At 30.6% G+C, this 23,808-nt stretch overlaps 1 protein-coding gene across 5 annotated transcripts in view; it reads right to left on the reverse strand.

Moving 5' to 3' along the window:
* The window catches only part of LOC140061062 (DNA repair protein RAD51 homolog 2-like), a 138,227-nt gene that overhangs the window by 11,341 nt on the left and 103,078 nt on the right, over positions 1 to 23,808 (reverse strand). The window contains exon 12 of one of the 5 annotated variants that reach the window (XM_072107480.1): positions 12,310 to 12,637. The exons of the other annotated variants lie outside the window; for them this stretch is intronic. The gene's annotated coding sequence lies outside the window, so the exon portion shown is untranslated. Of the gene's footprint in view, positions 1 to 12,309; positions 12,638 to 23,808 lie in introns of those variants that run through there. 5 annotated transcript variants of the gene reach the window in all.

The following is a 23,808-nucleotide window of genomic DNA, read 5'->3' on the forward strand; positions in this document are numbered from 1 at the left end:
CTAAATTGATTGCACTTTTTACTTTATCATCAATCCTATTAAACCTCTGTATAAATTTCTTGCAGTTTGATTTTATGTTTCAAATCTCTCTCATTGGTTTTTTTCCTATTCTGATGCCTTATGGCTGTACTTGGCCTATAGAGGGCCTAATCCAAATGTCATTACATTTTACATTGAAGATTCTTATGCCTCCATCAACACATGGAAAAACAAATATAGTTTCTGTTGTTTAGCTCATAAAAAAAGCTAGTAATGCATCAAACATGACCTATAGGATAAAGTACATGCTTATATATTAGTTTTAAAAACATCTTGTTAAAGGTTATAGTTGTCCCGCAAGTCTAATCAAGATATCCGCAGACAGAGCTTTAAAAAATGTCTTCTTCAATCAAGATGTTATTTTGATTACATAATACTAAACAGATTATGCCATTAGACAGGATTTCTACTTATACCCATAAGCTAAATGATTTTCAGCCCACACACTCGATTATAGTAAAGTACATTTTAATTTTCATATTTAATAATACTTATTATTTAAAAAGTTATTTTTAGTTAAACCAGCCAAAACTTGATGACAAGAATAATAGAGTATTAATGTACAGACTGGGTCACAAGTAGAAATTGACAAGTTTCAATGAGATGAATAGTAGAACATGTCAAAAACACTAGAATAAAAAGTATGATGATAAAATGGAAAGCGACTTGGCATGGTCAATCGTGCATGTACTGTTACTTTTGTTATTTCTTATCAGCGACAAAAAAAAAAGAAATGAAACGCACAGTTGATCATGCCGATAGCTTCATCCGATAAAATGATGAAATAATTTAATAATGACACTGTTTCATCATGTCTCTATTAGAATTTATAAAACCATAATGGATAACATTTTCTGGCAAATTAAAAGTTTCGAAAACTAGAAATTCTATCAGGTTTTTAATAGCAACTTGTAGAGTAAATCACAAACTTGAAACACAACAGGTCTGCACCAATGGATTTGTGGTTATAGCCTTGGTTACTATTGACAACGAGGCTGTTAGTAATCTTTATAGGGTGCTCCTGTCAAGTAGGTTTGTTTTTGTTTGAAATACACCAACCACAAGTGATGTCAGAAACTACAAGTTAAATTAGCAAGTCAAAGGTCGCAAGTCTCTCAGGAATTTATGATGGGATGAAAGGTTGCTTTGAAATAAATTTTCATTATTTCTTGGTTTTTGGTTCACTTGTTTGGGAGGTAAATTGTCATTAGCGGCTACAGTTTATACACAATGCATGTATCATTTGGTTATGGTCCCTGTGTATGAGCTCATCCTCAAATGTGTCGATGCTAAAGGGGAAGAGGAAGAGGAAGTTTAAGTTTACGATGATAGCGTTTTATTTTGGTCACAATAAAATCAACTTCTGGTATTTTGTGCTGCTAATTAAACGTACTTGCTGAAATAAATAACATCTCTCTATGCAAAAGACGACGGTGGGTAAAGCTGGTCTAACCCTACTCAATAAAGACGTTTATGAGTAAAAAAATGATCAAAAGTGTATCTAGTGGCACATCTTGAAAATTACCAAACGTTGATTTTATTGCAACCGATTTTCTTCTTCATAATTTTCCATACATCATGCATTTATGTACATTCATTTCTATTACATCCCATAATGCATACAGCTTTGTATTATCTTATTTTATGGACTTTCTTTTAAATGCAAGTCAATTTAATAAGAAACAGACAACATTCGTCTGTGGTATGTCTACCTATAAACATATTATCCCTACTGGGAGTTTTCATAACTATAATAAAACTGGCCATACAGTTGCCAGTTTTTAGTGCTTAATAAAATCCAATAAATTTACAACTGTTTTTAAATTAAGTTAAAATCAATTTATTGTTTAATTGAAAGGGTGACACAGGCTATAAAACAGGTGCTGCTAAGCCTGATGGGACATTTTGATACAGCCTAAACTTGTGGGTAAACCCCTACAGGTTAAAAAAAAACAAGCTAATAAAATATGCTAAATTAATTTAAATACTGTAGTTTACTATTTACCTAGTTAATGGGATCAAGATGGGAAATAAAATCCCCCAAAATAATACTACAGTTCTAAGAATATCTGGTATCAATTTTAAATCCTGTATCACAGTTCACAGGTGTTTCAAGCCAGAGGGAGTGAGTTTGATTGCCGCAACTACTGTAATGATAGATACAAGAATTGATCATGACCAAACAGAAGCATAATATACAGTAATTACAACTAAAGCCATAATAATGAATAGGATCATTTGTATGTGTAATACTGTATATTTGCAAATAAGTAAACTTATTTCTCCATGATCTGATCAACCGTTATTTCAACATCCATTGGTTTTTCCCGAATACTTGTTGTTGTTTATTATACGGTATAATATCAGCAAAAATACCCACTTTCCCCAAAGTTTCCGTAGCTTTTTAAACAAAATTATTGGGCCTTTCTTAAAAAAAAGTTCTTTAAAAATACCGTAAATATTATTGTTTACATCCGAGAGATTTAATGTACACGTATTACCAGTTCGTGGTCCATTATGTAATTGTATAATATGTACATTTGAATATGACATAAAGAATAAATGAATGAAAAGAAGCCACCCACTCGTCCTAAAGTTTCTGTAGCTTAAGCAAGCAAAAAAAGCGTTGAGCGTATTTTTAAACCGTGCTTTTTAAATGTCACGTAATAGGATTTTGTCACAATATGATGTCAATGTACCCAGAGAGTAATAGTAGGATTAGTGAGGCTATTCTTTAGCGTTCTTAGAAACCCATTCATTCGGAACAGACCCATCCGGCTAGCTTTTCATGAATATACAACCCACTTTACAAATATAAGACTTAGTCATCTTACAAAACAGTGTGTGGATTAGACCGTTTCAAACTAAACAATCTTTCTGGATGTATAATACATAACAACTTTTGGGAAAAAAGTTGGAAAATACGGACTAAAACTTCACCTTTATATATATATATATTTTATGTTTATTGTATACTTTTTTTTTACTATAATAAAAAATTATACGAGCATTCAGCCTGAATAAATATGAATGAAGAAGAACTATGGTAAAGGAAATAAACAAGTAAGGGTACGGGAATGGTGTCCGGCGGGGGATAGTTTATTACCATTAGTTAAGGTCCTATGTAAAGCACCTAGAGGGGTCAGTGATCCATTAGGCGCTATATAAATACTGTTTATTATTATTATTTATTATTGGGGATAGCCAGGGACTGTGGGCCAATTCAGGGAAGGAAAACTTACAAAATAAACAAAAGATAATAGAATTATTTCCAATACGAGATCAATAAAAATCACTGGTACAAATAGCCTGTAATATTTTTATAATGCAGTTCAAAATAAAAAATCGGCAAATGTTGTTTTGAATTTTAAGCAACTGTTCATTCTGAATTATGCATTTACTAGGAAATCGCTTGTGGCCAAAAACGTGAAGTAGTATTAAAACAATTAATGAATTTACTTGTTATTTTTGACAGGAAGGTGTGTAATATTAAACCCTAGAAACATGTTTCTACTGATTATCAGGTTAGTCATCAAAAATCTGAAATTTCTATCGTTTTGTTATTTTAAAAACCGAAATATGTATTATAAAAGCTTTAATATTAATAGCATTAATATATTTATATATTAATAATAACAAGCTTTTAGGGATTTCCCTGCAGAATTACACCCTAGGACATCTCTTTTCACCTCCCACTGAGACCCATAGGCAGGTTCTTGTGCTAAAAAAAAAAATTATTATTTTACAACTCCCTGCCAAAACCACTTTAAAAATCCTGCCTACAGGTCTGTTCCATGCATGATGATAACACCATATGGAGAGATCTTGAGGAGACTTCACTGCACTTGTGACCATGAAGCTTCCAACAGTGTTTGGTGACAACATTACACAGAGCAGGTAGTAATCAATGCGCTTGCTGTAAATAGTCATTTTTTTTATGATTATGTCTTTTTATAAGTGAAATAATATTTTGTTTACAAAAGTGAACAACTTTATTAAAACTACAAAATGGACTATTGAAAGTCTGATTTTATTAATCTTCATTTTTCATGTTTTTGGGGGACAATACATCTTTAAGTTTAAGTAAATCAATGTAACATTTCCTGTTACCAACTTTTAATGTTCATTCTTTGACTTCTTGATCCTGAATATAGTTGTAAGTTCCAGAAAATGTTATTTTTAATTCAACATTTTACTTTCAAATAGAGCAACGTATTGACCAACAGCATTGAATTCAGTTTTTATTAATGTATTTCTGTTTTGAGTTTTTACCATTTCATTTCTTCTCTGACATCTATGGGCCACCATATAAACTGAATTTAAAGTGTTTGATTTAAGGTTTTTTTTTTACCAAACATAGTTTAGTAATGTGTATTACATTAAGGCCTGGTTAGACTACCCTAGATCCAGGGCAGTACGTAGACCACATCAAACAAGACAGCAAACCACAAACTTAAAGTGGATTAATTTGTGCAAACAGGCCTTATAGCCATCAATAAAGATTGTTAGAGGACTGCGGTTACATGCCAAGAAAACATCCTTTAACAGAGAAATAAAAAGTACAGAAAATAGTTGACCAAAACCTTTGTATTATTGTGTAATTGTGTACAGCTAGGATGGCAGAATCAATCAATCAATTGGCTGAAGGACGAGCCTAAAATAAACAAACCAGTTTGGAATATCCTGCAGCATAGATTAATAGTAAATGTAGTGATTGTAAATGTTATGTTCATCTGGTTTAAAATTAACAAATTGAATATAATTCTTTATAGCAAACCAATCTATTTTCATAATTTGTACCATTGGTTTGATATAAAGAATTTTATACACAGTATTTACAGTGGTTTTGATTGTATACAAAGCAAAAAAATAACGCTTAAAATTGTTTTTTTTATTTATATGTTATTTTTCTGTGCCTACTAGAAATATGCATGCAATAAATAGCTCTAATAAAACAAAACGGAATGATCAAACAATATAAATCAGTAGAGCTTACAAAAACCCATGAAATGTCCAGGTTCACAATCTCAAGCACCACTAGTCTATAAGTAAACGCACAAGATATTATGTGTGCCAAAATGTTGTTACCAAATCGCTGTGTACTATAACCATAGAGATATTATAGTGAACTATAATATCTCTATGCTATAACCTAGTCATGGTCCATATTGAAAGGTCAAAAAGGGGAAATAAAAGGCTTTTATGACATTTTCCTAGAGGATAGATTTCATACCTCTTTCCTAATTTCAAACACCATGTATCCACTAATGTGTTCAAGCCTGACTAGATTTTCAACTTTGATATATATTATCTATTTAAATTGAAACATGACAGATCCCTTTATGATAAAATCATAATGTGGTCATAAATAAACCATACATGGGATATACATAGAAAGAAGCACAACGGTTTTATTGTAGTATATTTATTTACTGTAACCAATAGATCTATATACTTCCTACTATTGGGGTTAGTGGCATAATCGTTTGTTTCCTAAAACAAAGGATCATTTATATAAGCTATCGCTGAGTCAGTATTTTGGCAGCGAAAACAAAAAGGCTTTAAAAATTCAAAGAAAAAAAAAACAGTGGGGAGTAAGCTGGTGACTGTACTGGTATCAATTATGTAATTAATGTAGTTTAGTAGAGAATGTTGGTGGAGTACCTGCTGCTTACTTAGGCTCAAATCAAACCTCTAGCCATCAGCGCCAGTTTGGTAGTCTAGAGGCATGGACAACAGGCTAGTGATATGGAATCAGTTGTGGATTCAGGAGTCTGCGAGAATTCTTTGCAAAGTGGTTTGTCTGGAGAACATAAATTATTAAATAGATAGGAAAAGAGATAATAATGCAAACGATCCTTCATTTAATAATAAATAATTTAATAATCCCAGATCTGGAATTATCTATGGATGGTAATACACTATACAGGCATCTCTCCCAATACTTCCTCTCACAGGAGCATCCTCTAATACTGGGGCTGGCCTAATAATATCTCTGATATTCCAGAAATTCAAATGCATTTTTTAATTGGTAACAGGTAATGAAAGACCTTTGGGGAAAAAAGGGACAGTTTCCGGTTTTCAGAGAGTCCGGTATTAGGAGAGTAGACGGTACGAAGTAATAACAGAATGCCCTGAACTCAGTCAAGGATAAATCACAGAAAGGAAGCTACTGAATTTTAATCGGCACTCTGTATGTTTCCTCAATTGTGTCTTATCTGTACCAGAGGTCCGTTTCTACCCAAGCTAAAAATAATCAATCACAAATAAATTTTAAATAATAGAGACAGTAAAACAGGACAATGTTGATTCAAATTGGCTTCTAACATGAAAGCTAGTGTGGGAAAAAAATGTTGAGTTAAAAAAATTGGGTCAAAATCTGACATTAAAACTAGATTCTCAAAAACTTTTTTTTATAAAAAAAACTGTTGCTGGAAAAAAGTATCATCATACCATCCTTTTTACTACATAAATTAAATGTATATGAAAGATACAGATTGAAGAAGAAAACAAAACCTTTTTTCTACATAAATTTCAATCATTACTTGCCTTTTTTGGACTCTATTTTTAATATTATCATATCAAACATTATTAGTTGAGCCTACTTTTCAATTTTAAGATTCAGAAAAAACTGTCTATTTGTACACTCACAACTAAAAAGCTTAGCTGTTTATTTTTTGATAACTGCAACATGAACTGATAATTACTTAATTAGTTTATTGACCTTTTGTCTGAGAAGGTAAATAATAGCTAGTTAATTAATTAATTCAAACTTCCGTCCAAAAAGTTTCTACAGCACACTGCATGACCGGTTTATATCAAATTAACTTGGAAATTTGTCATATTCTTATTACATAATTCATAAATACAAAATGAATTGCTAATTAATATTCTTTTGTTGATAAAGAATAACATTTATGAGACCATTTACGCTGAAATCAGCAATAACAGGCTGAAAAAATGCTGGATTATGAGAAACTAAAATTAGTTTACTGCTACATACAGTATGAACTGTCGCCATTAAGCTTAAGTAATAAAGTTTTGTTCTTTTACAAACTATCTCTGTTGAATACATAATTCATAAATTCAAAATGAATTGCTAATTAATATTCTTTTGTTGATAAGAATAACATTTATGAGACCATTTACGCTGAAATCGGTGAAAAAAAATGCTTGAATTAAATATGAGAAACTAGAATTAATTTATTGCTACATACAGTATCAACTTTATGTATTGTCCCTTTGACTAATTCCCAAAAAAATTGTTTAAAAAAAGATTTTGATAAAAGTGGGTCATTTTGAAGTATCATAATAGTTATTAACTTTCACCAAAAATTAGTCTAAAAAAAAATCATCTAACTGAAATACAGACGTTTTTTTTGTTCACAAAATAACTTTAACTTCCAGTCAAAGTTTTCGATTAAAACATATCTCATAATGCAACGCGCTTGTTTGGCTACTCTGTATGCATAATCATAAACTTCCTCACGATCTGTGTGAGAACACCTTCTCAATCATGACGAGTTGTAAACAATCCTTATTAGCATCATGCATAATGCATACTTTACTCGTGGTTTGAAATCTTTGTTTACTTTCGCTCATGATGATTTTCCAGACGAAATGTAATCAAATTAATTTACCTGTAATTACGTAAACTTGTTTTTGGCTCGAATTTTCAACTTAAAGTGAATAACTTTAATATTACTTTGATATGGCCAATTTAAATTTAGAATATTTTGACCTTCATTTTTTGTGTTTCAAGGGACAATACATCTTTAGTAATATTAATAAACTTTTGTTCTTTCACAAAATATCTATGTTGAATTGAGAAAAACAGTCTTCTTAACTTTTTTAAAAGATCAACCTAAAGAACATAGTAACAACAACAGTAATTTTCAGCTACCACTTGTTATTGTCTGTCAGGCTAAAATCATTCACTGCAAATAATCTTTACTATCCTGTGGTCTTGTGATGACAGATAAAAGTACTTCAAAATACTACTGCATGTACAGCAACTCTGCCCTAGGCTGTGAACTTATTACTACATGTAGGCTTTAAAAGAGAAGACTATTACATAACCTCTGAAATTTGAGTGTTTAAAATATGTTTTTAGCTGTATTACTATTATGAAGAAAAGTATTATGTATTGAATAAAGTCAATTCTGATAGATTAAAAATGTTCATCTGGTTTTGGATATTCATGATAGAGCTTCTTCCATAATTTTTTTTCTGAAATCTGGAAAATCTTCTTGAACTACCAGGTCCAAAGGCATTAAAGTTATAAATTCTTTTTTAATGTACTTCTTAAAATATTTGGCCAGCCAAAGGGTAATTAATTTATACTTTATGCATTCTCAGAATGGTTAAATGAACTTCCACAAGAAGTTCACCGATTACATATTTAACTGAAATGTTGGAAAGTTCATGTTGGTTTGGTAACTAGTGTGAGTAGAGTTAGCTTAATATTTGTGTGTTTCGGTAGAACCAGGCATTGAAACTTGTTTAATGACCTAGATGTAACACTGCCTAGTGATTAAACACTTCCAACCACATATTATCTCATTTTAACAAACATCTAAAGTCATCACTATCATTTATCAATCCTTACTAAATTACCCATTAATAGATAACGAGAGATGATCTAGAGTCAAGAGATATACAAATGGAACATTAAACCATCTTCTATATATTAACAACACCTAAATTAAACACTAGAAAAACAATGTAAACATAAGTAATACAGTTCGCTGGCGTAACTTTATAGCGGTATTTATTTTGTATTGTTCGCTCTGTATCTCTTGATAAGAAAGTTGTTGATATGTCGTATCTGTGTTTGTTATTTTGGATGAATAATTTCGATTTAGATTATATTCGAGATGTGGACTTTCAACAAGAGGAAATATAACCTAATAATGACACATTTATGAATATACTATTAACAAAATAAAATGTTTTGAAAACAAAAACAAAAAATGACACAAATATTCTTAATTTGTATTTTTAACTTAACAAACAATGGGGTCTAGTGCTTGGCTAGGAGCACTAACAGAATTTGGTCTGAGGTCCAGTTAGTCTAAAATTTGAGGGAAAAAAAGTAAACATTTTATTTTAAATAGCCAAAGCTGCTAATTCAAAAGTTGGGTATCAATTTGTACAGAATTTATTTACTTTTGGAGATGAAGATTTAAAATTGTGATAAAAGATGGTGCTAAATCAGCCCAAATTTTGCCAAAAAATCATAATTATACCTGAGTTGGTCACTACACATGGTGCCCATGGCAAGAGCTAATTATCATTAAAACATTTTACTGCATCTCGTAATTCTTTATAAATGAGATTTTTTGGACAACTGACCATGAAACAACAGAGATGGACAGATTGTATAAATAGTGACAGATAAAATGATTTGCCTGTTGCAGTGTGAAGATAAGTTGGCCAGTGATTTAGTTGAGGCATGATTTACATAACTAGCCTAGATTTAACCAATTACCCTTGAAGGCCAGTCAAATGATAATAAACAAAACACAAATGAGGTAGATTATAAAGTTTTTCTGCAATATTAACAACTTTTTCGATTCAATTCTAAAATGTAAAGATATCCTGCAAACTATAATGACTGTATATAGAATTAAGTGCACGTAACGTAAAGGAAAAAATATTGATTTAAAGAATTTTAGTGAAGCATGTTGGGGTAGAAGTTTAAAAAAACTTTGTAAATTGTAATTGAAAATGTTTGCAAAACAAAACAATTGGCGTAATCGATTAGGAAAAAAAGCTTGATTATAAACATTTACCATACAAATAAAAAATTACAGATTTTATACACAAGCTGAAAACACTAATGGGGCGCAAGTTAGGCCAATCTACCGACACTTTCCCTGCTATTACTCTCTCCACAGACGAGACAGACTTGGTTAAATACTAGTTACTTTTACTTTTGAGAAGACACCTTCGTTATCAAGTGTGTGTGACAGTTGCAAAGCCAAATAGACTAAACTTTAACAAATAAAATGTAATACAATTTTTTAAAGGACAAAGTTAAAATTGAATGAACCCATTAGAAGTATAATTGTGTACATATTTGGTAGTAGTATATCTGTGGATCAGTTGTTTACCTGTAATATTGACAGCAATCTAGCGTATCAGTGTTATAGCCAACCCCAGAAAGAACAAAAGTATGAAGTACACAAATATGGGTTGACAAACTTTAATCTATTCAAACTACTTCAATCTATTGTTGACTGGTCTGTGACGAAGGACTTTAAAGATCTTTTTATATAATATGGCTTTATATGGATGTGTACAAACAGATCTAGGGCTTAGTGTCATATTCAGCAAGCTATCTACACATTTTTATGTGAGCACATTTTATAAATACACTAAATTTGTAATTGTGAATTTTTGCATATATATAACTTTTTGTTATCTATAATAATGCAACTATTTGTAAACATTTTGTATGGGTCAAAATCTCGCATTGAATAGAATTGCTCAATTTGAACGATACATAAAATCGGGGCTGAGACTGCTCAAATTTGGGCTGCGATTGCAGACACACTTTTAACAGACAATGTGCAAATCATAAGACTCCAAATAGTTATAGCAACATTTTTATACTATGAATTTCATAGAAACTTTACAGAAATAAAACCAAAAACATGGAGTTTTTAAGCAGTTAAATTAAAGTAACAAATACCAATACAACGCACTGTAACCTTAAATGTTATCTTGTCTCCGAGTGATTCAACTCAGTCTCAGCTTCCTTTAAAAACTAGAGTTCTTAGGACTATTAACTCTAGTTAAAAAGCTTATTGTATTTAAAAACCTTAACAAAACACAAATTACACAGAAACTGCAAGTTTAAGGAAGTGATCATATCATTAGTTAAACACAGTAAGTTGCGACAAGTCACTGAACCAAATCAAGTGCGAATTATTCACATAAAGTGACTAAATCTGCTAACGCCAATTTTGGTTCATTTAGCCAAATGAAGCGTAAATCAATCACGATTGATTCGTAGTGCTTTTTGGACATTCTTACACTTCCTTTATGAAAAAAAACGAAATTAGAATGCAGCAACGAGAGTGAAAGTTTGGGTTGTCGCCAACATTTGTTTGGACAACATACTTGATAGAACAATGGAACTGGGGGTGAAAGTTCATATAACGACTCTTTGGTTTAAAAACATGGAGGAATTTTGAATGTTGCATAGTGAATTATGTGTTAGTATTTTAATGTTTATCTTTGATGGCTATAAACCTTGGTGTATGTATGTGAAAAAAGCTTAATTGGAAAGGTAGCTGGTAAACTGGAGGAAACATGCAACTTTGCTATTTTTTGCTAAACTTTCTATACTAAACTTTAACAATTGTTTAAAGTTACAATAATGAATAAATAAATAACTGTTGAGCTATCTGTAACTTGCAGTGCCTTTAAACCTTTAATTAGAGCACCTAAAATTGTCATAAACTAAATGTTTAAAAAACTAGAAACAAATCAAGCTATCCCCTTCACCGACATATTGGGTAATTTAAACATTTTCATCAACAACCACCGACCGATTTAAATGGCCCATTGAAAAGTTTTACTTTTAGTTATTTAACGTAGTGCATTAAGCAGCAAAACAAGCTTAAAATCGTTTATCATTGTTCGTTTTTAAAGTTTAAACTTCAACAGTAAATTAAGCCACCTGTTTCTATGCTATAATTACTCAATATTATTTCAACAGATTATTAAAAATTTATTCTAAAACGCTATGGTTCACAATACTGAATGTGAATGTTTTTATATAAAGCAAAATAATTGGTTAATAACTGTAGCTTTCTACTTCAACGCCTCAGGGTAGATTATCAACTGAGTTTTGAGCTGTTTTTCTACCTTCTAAAGTTCTTTAAAACAGGTTTTCTATTCTTGAATAAGAGTTGTGCTTTCACATCGAGTGGAAGGCTCTCTTAAAACAACCTGAATGAAACAGGAGACCTTGGATTGTAAAATTTGAGAGGATGAGAGATCCGGGGTGCAAACACAAACGTACTTGCGTAGGCGTTGTTGTTAAAGCAAATAAAGTTAGCTAATCAGATTGTGTGTAATATTAAGAAAGAAAAAGTTTGAGGAATTCTGGGATACTGCACATCAAACAATAATCACATCAATGCCTACCTCAAACACCTGCTTATAAACCTATATTCATTGGCTAATAAATAACAAGGAATATGATTGGCTGCTTATTTTATGATATGGGAAATTGATGAGGTACTTGTCTCTTGAGAGAGGCACATTAAAAGGTATTTGGAGTGACTCAATTTGTCTTTTATTTTAGTGCTCAGTACTTTCTTGGGTTTATCTAGCTATTTTGATAGCTGGGTCTTTTTATTTCTATAAAGGATGACTATTCGACATTGTATATTTTTGTAGTTTAATGTTTTTTTTTTTGCAGAAATGGAGAAGTTTTCAATATTTTATCAGGCTGAGCAACAAAATCTATCCATAACATACTTAAAATGAACAACATACCCTTTATAACTGTTTGCTGGGGAGGTTTTGAACGCACACGACACTTGATGGTCCGCCAACACAGAGATTACACCACTGTTGAAGTCTAATAATTTTATGATAAGATAACCTTTTAATCCAATCTGGTTTTAATTTTTTTAAATAAGTTTTTTCTTCCCAAGATAACTACAATTGTACGAACATTATTTCCTTTCAGAATCTTCTGAACAAGGCCTTAAAAAAAAAAAGGCGAAATAATTGTATTGAAATGTGAATGACCTTGTTGTATATAACATCAGTTTCTAGACGAGATTTTCTTTAAGCTCTGATTATGCAGCTAACTTGACTTTACCTGACCTTTTCTATCTGTAAGTATTTTATTTCAACATAAGGGACTGTTTTCCCAAAGTATGTTGCTCATTGCTAGTCTTCTATTTAAACGACTATCAATTTTTTTTCACAAACTTCATAACATTTTGCAGTAAAATTATGTGATTAATTATAGTTTTAGTATTTAAAAAAAAAATCTAAATATGGGAAAGTTGTCAGAATTGTAACACTATAAAACATTACAGTATAAAATGCTAGCATTAATATAGATTTATATCAGAATTATCAGAAGGACAAGAATGTAGACGTTTTTTAGTTTAAAAAAAAACTGTGACTTCCAGTCAAAGTTTTCGATCAAAACATATCTCATAATGCAACGCGCTTGTTTGGCTACTCTGTATTCATAATCATAAAACTTCCTCGCGATCTGTGTGAAAACACCTTCTCAACCGTGACGAGTTGTAAACAATCCTAATTAGGATCATGCATAATGCATACTCTTGGTTTGAAATCTTTGTTTACTTTCTCTCGTGACGATTTTCCAGACGAAATATAATCAAACTAATTTACCTGTTAATTACGTAAAATTGTTGTTTTTGGCACGAATTTTCTACTTAAAGTGAATAACTTTAATATTACTTTGATATGGCCAATTTAAATTTAGAATATTTTGACTTTCATTTTTTTGTGTTTCAAGGGACAATACATCTTTAAATAAGTATCCTACAATTTAGAGTTTGCGAATTTTCTTTTTCTGTTTGTACGTTTGTTGATATGGATAACATTTTTCCGATTGAATTGAATAGAGGTTTCTACTGTATGATTTGATTTGAATTTATTTGGAAAATCATCATAGCAAAAATACATACAAAGTGATAACATAAATTACGGACATTACAAATAATACATTTATAAAAGACTTTCCAGGATAGCCCAAAAAGCTTATCAGCTTATTTCCATTGGGATCCTTTTACAATCTAAAATAAAAAATATAAACATTACAAAGTATAGCATTAAACACATAGATATTACAAAAACAATAATATAAAAAACAAGTTAAATTAAAGACTATGATTGACTTATAAAGTTATTTGGTAGAACAGAAATGTGATTTAACATTTTTCTTAAAATTAAATTTGTTTTCTATTTGTTGAATGGAATGAGGTAGATTCTGAGGATGAATATCATTTGGTGGGATATACATCATGTTTTTTTTTAAATACGTCCTAAGTAAAATTGCTCAGCTACTCCTCAAACAGTAGATACAAAAAAGAATGTCTAAAGTCCAACCAAAGATAATGTCCAAGGAAAACAAATTTATGTAATTAATGATGACAGTTTTATCAAACAAGATTGACTCATATCAATAAATTTAATAGTCAATCACAGATGGTCTGTGTAGCTATCCCATAATACTTAGCAACTGAGATAACATTAAGTTATATTGTATGAGTAATCATGACAAACGACGAGAACGGTTTATAATACAACTTAAGTACTACAAACAATCATAAATATACTTATGGTATCTCGATATGGAAAGTGGAAATTTGATGATGATGTCAGTGCTAAAAATAGACATGAATTCAACAGGCTTCCAAGGTACACTTAAATCAACAAATATGTGTGAGTAAGGGTGTTAAGCTTTGCAACTAGCATGCAACGCAAAGACGAACACGCAATGCGAGTGATTTGAACAATCTTAAGTGATGGATCATCCAAGCCTTGGCTTGAATTATGCGTTCTTAGAGTATAGTATACCAATAATACACAGAAAACAACTGTTTCGTTTTATACAATGAGCAACAACTCCACACACATCCTTAATGTGCACACTTGTTACGGTTTCACTAGTACCCGAAATAAACAAATTATATATAATAACTTCGTAATAGAAGGTCCATAAACAAATTCAGGAAAAAATAATATAATATTCTTTATTGAATATATCCTTCCAAAGATTATTTTAAACATTTGCTTCCTGACATACAAAATGTTTTTTAAAAAAACAAAAACGTCAAACTACTTTGAAACATAAGGGATATTAACCAAGCCACTCTTGTACATAGAAAAGAACCCACTCCATAAATATTGGAAAGTGGGCTTGTACAGTCATTATGCCACAAGGATGCAAATCGAGGATGTAGATGGTACGTCACGTTCATCATCTGTCGTTTCGCATACATCCTTGCAGTGCATCCTAATAGTAACCATCCAAGTACAGATTAATATACTACAGTATATATTACAAAAGGAGTGAACATTCATACATTGATGCCGGTTCAGTTCGGCACCTAAAATTTGCCGCCACTGACAGTCGTGTCAACAACAACATTGTACACACTCTACATTAACAGTAACACACAAGTGTAAATTCAAAAAACTAAAAATGAAAACAATTGTCTAAGGATACATATTACCGAAGAAGTATTATTTTGATATGCTGCTAACACGTCAAAAACCCAACATATCACTTTTTTTATCTTATGTACACAAAAATTAAGGTATCTTCATAAGCAAGGTTAGGATAGGTGAAACACCAAACATCCCAATAATATATGGACACTAATTAATTTATATATGGTCATAAATTGATATAATTAAATTATAATATAATTTGATATTTAAAAAGCAACTGGTATTATAATATCCTACCAGGATTTCACAGAATGGACTATTCCATTCACTCAACTCACCTGTTGGATTTGTTTATGAAACTTAAAGGTTAAAGGTAAACGCTTATGAAAGCGCTGAAGGATGCATTACCTCTAGGTGGCTCACTCTTAGATTTTCATTGTATCAGATTCAAAATTACACTAAAAATCCCCTTTTTTTTCAAATTCCAAAAATAAAATTTGTAATGTAATTGGTTAAAAAGTTTTAATATTTTTTCAATCAATTTTTTCAAGATAAAAACAATAATACTCTATTTTATATTTTGTCTTAACTAAAAAAAAATTTTATTTTTAAAATCGAACAGCAAATTAATTTAAATTTATAATCCATATATTTAAAATAACTGACCATAAATAAAGAATTTGATTCTAATAATTATAAATAAATGTCTATTTTGGTAAAACATGACACAACAAAAAATTATTTTAAAAAGTTTGGTAAATTAATCATAATTAATGAATTATGTAAGTTTGCAAATTATTTATATATCGATTTTATATGGATATGAAAAAATAACAATAACATTAATAGTTTTTACATACACAGTTGGACATTAATCATTACTATAATTACATTTGCAGAAAATGATGTTATTGCAATAATCATCATCGTTTGTATTTGAGAAAGTCTGTGAATCAGACCGTTGGTATTTTTTTAAGCATCAAGAAATTGTAGGAGCTATGGAGACTCAGTTATCATTATATCTTGGGTAAAGCCTGGCGGGGCCAGGGCGGGGCCAGGGAAACACCCCTTCATCCACTTTTTGGGAGGAGGATAATTCTAAATTATGTTAAATACTGGCTATTGAGTAGACATGTGCAGTATAATTTTTTTTTTCATTATGCAATTATAAAGAGAAAAGTTAGTTAAACCGAAAAAAAGGCTTCAACCGTGAAAAAGATTTAATCAATGATGATGAATTAGGCTATTAATATTATTACATAATGCAAGTCAAAAAAAGGGAAAGAATATAAACAGAAAAACTTTGAAAATGTTTTAGACTATCCTAAACTAAATTTTTCAATGGATCAAACTACCAAATAATGTGATTCAACAATTTAAAAAGAGAAAAAAAAAACTGAAGTTGAGTAATCAGTTGTAATTTTAAATTATGAAACTTCAAAAACACAATCGCAATACATCAATGGTGGTTAAGTTTGAAAGGTCATTGCACTTGTGACTACGGTCTACCCTGTGGAGTTAAAAATACTTCAACCAATGGTGTAAAAGTCTCAAGGCGCAAAATTAAGTCCGAAACCAAACACTGATAATATCAGAAGGAATTCTATTATGAGAAAGGGATGCATGTCAGTGTTACTTTTTATACCAAGTGAAGCGTTAAATTAGCACTCAAACGAAACTGTTCATCCACTGGTATTTAGACACAATTTTGGAAGTGATGATAGAAAAGATATTAGTCAGTGAAAAATCAATGTGGCGTTAGTTTAATCTGAATCTACAAATATAAAGAGATCTTTTTAACTAGTTGTTAAAAAGTTTAGCAAAATGAAACGATAAAAAAAAGCCAGAAACAAACTATTTTCAGAACTATATATCAATTTATAAATCTAAGAAAATTACTGAAAAAATGACAATGCTGTGGGTATCAGTGGCTGGATCTCAATGGAGATACAAAATAAAATAAGCACTGAAAAATGACAATGCTGTGGGTATCAGTGGCTGGATCTCAATGGAGATACAAAATAAAATAAGCACTGAAAAATGACAATGCTGTGGGTATCAGTGGCTGGATCTCAATGGAGATACAAAATAAAATAAGCAAAAAGCTAAATCAAAACAATAAAGTAAACAGCCAAAATGTGCAGATATATAAATTATTCCAGGTTGGAATCTCGATTGGGGAGGTTTTTTTCTAATTCTCAACATGGAGGTTAAAAATAAATTTTATTTTTTACCTCCATGTTCTCACACACTTCCTCAACTTCATCTTTTCTAACTAATTCATTTTCAGCATATCACTCGGTGGTTTAGCATTTGTTGTGTGCCTGTTTATACATACATCATGTATTATAATATTTACCTATGGAACGCCGATTACGCAACATTTTGATGATATGAATTTTATGACGCGATCTGTGATTGAAATGCATCGATATAAATTGAATTGCGCGATATATGAATGAAATGTTTTGAATTGAATGTTTTGAATGAAATGTTTTAAATTGAATGCTTTGAATTGAATGTTTTGAATGAAATGTTTTGAATGAAATGTTTTGAATAAAATGTTTTGAACGAAATGTTTTGAATGAAATGTTTGAATTGAATTGAAAAGTCAAACTATTGACGGCATATGTCATTCCCGCTCGTGATTTTTTCTTAACCTCTTAAGCCTGGGTACTCATCTCCTTTCCACGCTGTCATCAATATGGATCCTTTACAGAGAATCCTAACAGACCTGGGTTTGGAAATATGCATTCCACTGTTTCAGGTTGGTTAGGATTCTCTGTAAAGGATCCATATTGATAATAGTGTGGAAAGGAGTCGAGGGTACCCATTTCATTCAAAACATTTTATTCAAAACATTTCATTCAAAACATTTTATTCAAAACATTTCATTCAAAACATTTTATTCAAAACATTTTATTCAAAACATTCAATTCAAAACATTTCATTCAAAACATTTCATTCAAAATATTTTATTCAAAACATTTCATTCATAACATTTCATTTAAAGCATTCAATTCAAAACATTCAATTCAAAACATTTCATTCATATATCGCGCCATTCAATTCATATCGATTCATTTCATTCACATATCGCGTCATAAAATTCATATCATCGAAATGTTGCGTAAACGGCGTTCCATATTTACCCATGGTTTTCCAAAAGGAATTCATGGAATTGAAGATGACTAACATACATTTAAAATATTCAGCCTTGTATACATCCTACACAATATGAGACCAATGTATATCATATTCTATTATATACTGTCTCAGACTATTTATCAATTAGCAACACTTCTGCATAATGTATACCATATCCTAAATAATGGCACTTGTTGCTTTTAAAAATTAAACTAATTATGTTATTATTATGTCTTGATTGAAACTTTCCAAGTCAAATCGATAGTATTCAAGTACATTAGAATCTTCTATATTTAATTAAAATTATATAATATAATTTATTTCGCCAAATTTCAAATACAGTACAAAGACATAAAAACAGCACAAAAGGAAATCAATGAGGCAGGATCATCTTTTGCTATAAAATATAAAGAAAGAATTCACATGTACTGGAAGCAATAAACTGAATATTTTCTTTTTAAGAAAAATAAATGTATACGAAATCATGTTAGAAAATGCTGATGAACAACTCTAAAATGTATAGGAAATGGTTTTTTATTTTATATTTATTATGTTGTGTTTATTGTTTTATGTTTTTTATGTAAAAGGGTCCTGCGAAAACAGAACTGTAAACTTCTCTATGCAGGATCCTTGCCATCATTTATATTATCTAACTATATTTATATTTATAAACGATGAGTAAATAAATGTGAATTGAATTGAAATTGTGCTCATTTTAACAGTGAATAAATTTAAAAACTTTAAAATCTAGAATTAGCAAAAAACGAACATTTTTGTATCGATCTACCAAGTTATGGATTAACGTACCAACTGACAAAAGAAAACATATCATTTGTTTGTTTTATCCTTTAAAATTGATTTAAATTTTGCTACATTTAAATAATTTTTAGGTTAATGCATTGTCATGCAATATAACTTTATTTTTATTATTAGTTTTTCTGAATATGTTAAATTTATATAATTACTTCTTTTTTTACATGAGAAAAGAATATGGTAGACATAGATTTGAACCCCGACCCCTGGGATTGCAAGCATGTTCACTATTATAAGCAGCACTTCCTCTGTTGTGAGATCAAAATAATAATGACATCATAATCTATTCTTGTACTATCTACTATATAATTAATGACCTCTAGTAGTTGGAACCATACAGATATTTTGTTGCAACACATTACCTAATATAAAATAACAATTGAAGTTATTCATTTGAAAAACCACCAATCTGAACATCACAAAAGGCAATCATGATTAATATACAAAATATTAATATGTTTAAAAAAGAAACTACCACTAATCAAGTGCTTTGTTTACAAAACATTTGTGGGTATCAATTGAAGGTGACTTCTTCGAAATTACAATTAATAGCAAAGGGAAGTTTTTTTTTTTACTGACGCATATGTTTATCTTTGCCTTATTAGAGACAATTTTTTAAGTGATGACAGACACATTAAAAAGAATATGTATCAATTTTATTAATTATATTTTGTAAATTTAATCTTATTACTAAATTCTGTTTAATTTGACAGCATTTCCGTTTGGTGTATTTTTATACAAAAGTACCTAGAATCTATAGTATATATGCCAATATTCTGCGGTGCATTTTGTGTTTGCTACGACTTTCGCAATAGTGAGTTTTCACATCGGGACGGTAGAAGATAGATATGAAAGGATACAGTAATTTATACAAAATATTAATCTGCGCATGCGTATAAGCTCAGTATACGTTGTTCCATTCTCATCGGGAATATAACTATTTGATTTAACATTCGGTAAATGTATAATTATTATAGGAAGCATGCATTACCTTTACTTTATTATTTAACAACTAAACTACAGTAGGTTTTATTTGAATGATCTTGTAGAGTTAATATTTTACAACTAGAGAGTCAACTAGATACAATACTAACAGGGCAGGGACTCCATACCACAAATGTTTATCTGGTTAGAATGAGGAAGTTTTCGTTCTCAACGAAAGAATTCATTAATGATTGCTCATTGCGGTAATTCACAACCATGACAGTCAAACCTAATGAATAACCTATTGTACATTGAACGAGAAAGAAACTTAATTGAAAAAACATTACAGTCTGACTTAAAAGTTAGATGAAAGAGATGTTGTGATACAGAAAGAACGTTTTTAAAATATGAATTGATGTTGAGCGATTTCTGCGTCGATCCCAGAGGATGTAACCGAGACGTGGGTCCGGGTTTTTGAACTTTATCTGACATTTCAAAACGCTTTCATCTTTCAAAAATTATACAGTATATATATGTATATTAAGTACATGTAACTTTAATTAAATTACTAAAAAAAGGGTTCCTCTCTGTAATAATATAATATGTTAATTTAATTTAATTATTTTAACTTGTACTGTTAATTAAGGTTCTCTATGATGTTTATATCCGCCCTGCATCTACAGTACTCGTTCGCTGATACTTAAAAATACATCTTAAAGAATACAGCTTGAATGCCTATATCCAGTATCTAATCTAGTTCTACATTAACTCTCAACATTCAAAAGTCTTTATTTATTTTTGCAACAGTATTACTATTTATGCCTCTTGTAGACTCTTTTGTTCTGGGCCTATTATAATAATATTTTTTTTTGTATTTCTTTGATTTATATCATTATTAATCTAATGTTTAAGAAAGAATGGAATAAAACCCTTAACATATACTAAAATTGTTTATTAATTAAGAAGGAGGAGCTTAATAACTTAAGTTCTTAGAATTGTAGGCCTTCTTTGCTGTTAATTAACCAATTAATTAGTATTTCCTGTCACTCTTTGGTGTTTGTTATTTGTGTATAATTCAATCACTTGATCTTGAAAATGGTTCCATGATGGTTCCGAAACGTCGATCTTCTTGTTTTTTGTCATTAAATTTTATTGTAAAAAAAACATATACTATAGTCCAAAAATGGTTTAAATTTGTAAATATAAGGCCTATAATGGTTAGCCCCATCAAATCATCACTGGCTACCGACAGAGTATAATCCCATGCTCAAGTATATAATCCTACACCCTAATTTAGGTTAAACTCGAACACAAGAATTTTGATCAACCGATTGTTCTTACAGTAATCCAAGTATAATACCCTATCGCATAATTTTGTAAGAATTTCATAGCAGGCCCCTTGGACTATACTATACGGTACATTTGTAAGAGAAATGATTTGTAGGAGGAAAGGGTAATACAGTTAATTTTGAGTGGGAGACGGTTGTAATAATTTTAATCCTTAATGCACACAAACATGGATGGCACCTAAAGTCTTGATTGTTGTACAAGAGGCTTGTTCCATCGCTCTATCGAGCCACATTTTGTCTCTAATCTTCTCTTGTCACGTAAAATACCCTATCGCATAATTTCTTTAAAATTTCATAGATGGCCCCTTGGACTGTACATTTGTAAGAAAAATGATTTGTAGAGGATGAAAGTGTAATACCGTTAATTTTGAGTGGGAGACGGTTGCAATAATTTTAATCCTTAATGTGCACGAACACGGATGGAACCAGATCAGGCAGTCATCCAAGGAATCTATAATCTCGCAACTAACGTCTTGATTGCCGTACAAGAGTGACGCTTGTTCTGTGGCTCTCCATCGAGTCACATTTTGGCTCTAATCTTTTCTTGTCACATTTCCGTCTCTAAAGGATTAATATACTTGTATATTTCCTGAATTTAATATAAACCACTTTCCATAATTGGCAATACAGAATTCTGACTTAAAGTGAACTAATTAAGATAAAAACAATGAGGGCCAGTGTATGGAAGTTCCATAGTTCCTTATTTGGAGAACTAGTTAAAGTGAATAGCAACAATCAAGTCTGGCTAACTAAACTATTTTTGTGCCAAAATTAGTGCTAAGTACTACCAGGATATTTTAACCCTAGATGCCCCTAAATATTATCCATCTAACGTTAGTTTATAATATTATAATAAAATGGTCCAGATACAGAGGAACTAAACAAGCACGAATGACTTCATAAGACGGGATGACGTCACATACACATGAAAATCAGCTACCAAATACGGTTATACGGTACCATCTTCGAGACGTGATATGGCTGCATCTTGCTTGAAATTTAGTATCTTTAGTAATTTAATAGCTTTGAGGACATGTCACTGTAGTATATTCATGCTAAATCAACGAATAAGAGAGAAGTAGTACTTTATAAATGGCACTTTTTACTCAATAGTGTCCATGGAGGAAATGGAAGAGGAGAAGATGAGAGAGTCCTAGACTCGGGTACCCCGAGTAAAAACTACGGTATTAAAAATTACCTATCTGCAATAGCCCATGGGAAGTTTTAAACTTGATTAACTATTATACAAGTGCCATAAAGCGAGTACTACAAATTTACACAGTGAGCTTATTTTTTCACGAATTTTTCATATATACTTAATTTTGTTTACAATTTCAATGGAGTTTTTTCATAGGATTTAGGTCGGAAAGAAATTCTGTTTACTTATTATATTGATAATAAATAGACAATTTAGAATTTGCTGCTATGCTACTTTATAGCAGTGTAGCACCGAATAAAAATCATAACACTAGAACTAGTGCTATTCACCATTCCATGTTGCCATAATCAACTGCTGGCGAGTTTATAATTTCTTGTGTTTCATTTCAAATTAATATTTTCAACAAAAGAATATACTGTACTCAATGTTAATCGCGTTTAGAAAAAATTGTTTAAAGAAGTCATTGAAACATTAAAGTATAATATTTATAAAAACATTGAAAACTATCTCAGTAGTTGATGGTTATATTAATAAATATGGGATTCATATCATTGGCTGAATCCCAAACATCCGGCTTCATACAAATAAACTTTGAATACGATGACAAAATAAATTCGCAATTCTGTGTTAAAGTTATTCCTTATGTGAAAGTAACATTGGATAGAATTTGTTAAAGTACTCAAATTAATTCCTAGTATTTAGCTGGAAGAAAGTGTTTTAATTTACGCATTAAAAATGCTTGACATTTTCATCCATATAGGTTCTGGGAAACGACACAAATCTGACCTCTAAAAACAGAAGATTGGAAACCGATAACTGAATTCAGGAACTTCAGCTGTTTCCTGCTATTAAACATAACTAAAAAAAAAACTTACTCGATGGACATATAGACTACGTTGATGTAGAGAAGGAAATATTTAGGATTTGCGAGCTTCCTACATAGATATAAAGCAAGGCCGCATAGCCTAGATCACTTACCAAAACGTAATCTCACAATAGTATCTACACAATTGTAGAAGCATACCAAAAAAAGTGTAGCTTTCGCATTCACTCAAAAATACAAGTATCTACATGTTTTTCAAAATTGGAAATTGTTTGCCTTTTAAAAAATTGTTGTTCTATGGTGAATTATTTTGTGCATACATAAAATCCTTTCTGATTTCTTGTATGTTGGCAATAACGTTTGCAGTATTTAAT

This window comes from Antedon mediterranea, chromosome 10, assembly GCF_964355755.1.
Source record: "Antedon mediterranea chromosome 10, ecAntMedi1.1, whole genome shotgun sequence".
In the NCBI taxonomy this organism is placed as follows: Eukaryota; Metazoa; Echinodermata; class Crinoidea; order Comatulida; family Antedonidae; genus Antedon; species Antedon mediterranea.